Source organism: Myotis brandtii, unplaced genomic scaffold (assembly GCF_000412655.1).
Source record: "Myotis brandtii unplaced genomic scaffold, ASM41265v1 scaffold914, whole genome shotgun sequence".
NCBI lineage: Eukaryota > Metazoa > Chordata > Mammalia > Chiroptera > Vespertilionidae > Myotis > Myotis brandtii.
The window spans coordinates 520,347-523,238 of NW_005371764.1; the positions used below are offsets into that span (position 1 = coordinate 520,347).

General features: G+C 41.3%; 1 protein-coding gene across 2 annotated transcripts in view; it reads left to right on the top strand.

The window, feature by feature from the left end:
* The window catches only part of ITGB1 (integrin, beta 1 (fibronectin receptor, beta polypeptide, antigen CD29 includes MDF2, MSK12)), a 50,297-nt gene that overhangs the window by 311 nt on the left and 47,094 nt on the right, over positions 1–2,892 (top strand). The gene's annotated exons all lie outside the window — the stretch shown is intronic.

Genomic DNA, 2,892 nt, shown 5'->3' on the forward strand with positions numbered 1-2,892 from the left:
CCAGTGTCTTGTGTCCATTGGTTATGCTTATATGCAAACATTGTCTCCAGAGGAAAATGGGGCCCAGATTAAATAACTTCCAGTATCACCTACCTAGTTAGTCATTGATCAGATATTTGAATTTAGGCATCTGGGCCTACAGCAGTGATTTTCAACCTTTCTCATCTCATGGCACACATAAACTAATTACTAAAATTCGCGGCACACCAAAAAATATATTTTTTGCTGATCTGACCAAAAAAATACATAAAATTTTGATTCATTCACACTGAATGGCTATTGTTGTGTGGGCTGTTATCATTTTTTTTTTATTTGACTATCTAAGGGAAAAGAGGTCAGTGCTCCTCACTAAATAGTCAGGTATTGCATGTTTTAAAAATTCTTGTGGCTCACCATTTGAAATTGCTGGTCTATACCCTTAACCTCTGTCATGACAGTGGTGGGCTTGCTTGTCCTTGTTAAGCTTACTGGCATTTTATTTTATTTAATTTAAATATTTTATTTTATTTATTTTATTTTTTCTAAACCTTTATTTTTGAAAGTATTACATATGTCCCCCATTGACCTCTTCTAACCTTCCTTATTCTCCCCCCACTACCCCAGGCCTTCACCACCCTATTGTCTGTGTCCATGGATTATGCATATATGCATACAAGTTCTTTGGTTGATACTTCCCACCCTCCCCTGCCTTTCTTCTGAGATTCCATAGTCTGTTCCATGCTCCTGTGTCTCTGGATCTATTTTGTTCATCAGTTTATTTTGCTCATTAGATTCCACATATGAGTAAGATCATGTGATATTTGTCTTTATCTGACTGGCTTATTTCACTTAGCATAATACTCTTGAGGTCCCTCCATGCTGTCTCAAAGGGTAAGAGATCCTTCTTTTTTACTGCTACATAGTATTCCATGGTGTATATGTCCTTCAGCTTTTTTATCCACTCATCTACTGATGAGCACGTGAACTATTTCCAGATCTTAGCTATTGTAAATTGTGCTGCTATGAACATAGGGTGGGGTGCATCTATTCTTTCTGATTGGTGTTTCGTTTCTCTTAGGATAAGTTCCTAGAAGTGGGATCACTGGGTCAAAAGGCCAGTTCCATATTTAATATTTTGAGGAAACTCCATATTGTTTTTCATAATGGCTGCACCAGATTGCATCCCCACCAGCAGTGAACTACGGTTCCTTTTTCTCCACATCTTCGCCAGCACTTGTCATTTGTTGATTTGTCAATGCTAGCCTTTCTGACAGGTGTGAGATGATACCTCATTGTTGTTTTAATTTGCATCTCTGATGATCAATGATTTTGAGCATTTTTTAAATATATCTCTTGGCCTGTATGTCCTCTTTGGAGAAGTGCCTATTTAGTTCCTTTTGCCATTTTTTAATGAGATTGTTTGTCTTCCTTTTGTTAAGTTGTATGAGTTCCTTAGTTATTTTGGATATTAACCCTTTATCAGATGTATCATTGCCAAATATGTTCTCCCATACAGTGGACTCCCTTTTCATTTTATTGATGGCTTCTTTTGCTGTGCAGAAGCTTTTTACTTTTAGGTAGTCCCATTTGCTTATTTTCTCCTTAGCTTCCATTGCCCTAGGACAAGCGCTTCTCAACCTGTGGGTCGCGACCCCTTTAGGGGTCGAACGACCCTTTCACAGGGGTCGCCTAAGACCATCGGAAAACACATATATAATTACATATTGTTTTTGTGATTAATCACTATGCTTTAATTATGTTCAGTTTGTAACAATGAAATTGGGGGTCACCACAACATGGGGAACTGTATTAAAGAGTCACAGCATTAGGGAGGTTGAGAACCGCTGCCCTAGGAGATGTATCGGTAAACATATTGCTACGAGAGATGTCTGAAATTTTGCTGCCTATAGTTTCTTCTAAGATTTTTATGGTTTCACTAATTACATCTAAGTCTTTTATCCATTTTGAGTTTACTTTCTTCTATGGTGTAAGTTAGTGGTTTAGTTTCATGTTTTTGCATGTATCTGTCCAATTTTCCCAACACCGTTTATTGAAGAGACTGTCTTAACTTCATTGTGTGTGTTCCTTTGTCAAATATTAATTGCCCGTAATGGCTTGGGCAGATTTCTGGGGTTTCTGTTCTGTTCCTTTTTGTTTGTTTGTTTTTTGAGAACTCATAATATCTACCTTTATCTATAGTTTTTTCATTTATTAAATATTAAGATACTGTACTAAGGGGACATGAAGAAATGATGTCTAGATAATTCATAAGGCAACTCAGCTGTACATATCTATAGTAGACGGTAAGAGCTACTTATGTCTTAAATACTAAATCTTTTAAGCAAAGATTGTTTATATTTGTTTAAATATAGTAGTATGTATACTAGAGGCCCGGCGCATGAAATTAGTGCACGGGTATGGTCCCTAGGCCTGGCCTGCGATCAGGGCCATCTTCCCCAGCCCTGCTCCCTGTTGCCACCTACCCCGTTCCCTGTTCACCATTGGGCGATTGGAACCTGCCGGCTGGGGGGAGGGACCCAGAGGTTGGCCACTCACCATCCCCGTCCCCCGACCTTGGTCACCCTCTGTGTGTGGGGCGATCAGCAGGGTGGGGGCCTTGGCCTGGCGCCACCTGCCTCCGCTGGCACCCACCCCCAGATCCCCGTTCCCCATTGGGCGATCGGAGTCTGCCAACCAGGGAAAGGGACTGAGAGGCTGGCCGGCAGGCCCCAATCAAGTGATTGGGGCCTGTGGGCTGGGGGCAGCTCCTGTGTTGAGCATCTGCCCCCTGGTGGTCAGTGCACGTCATAGCGACTGGTCGTTCCGTTGTTCAGTAGATTTGCATATTACCCTTTTATTATATACTAGAGGCCCGGTGCACAAAAATTTGTGCACTCGAGGGGGGGAGGGGGG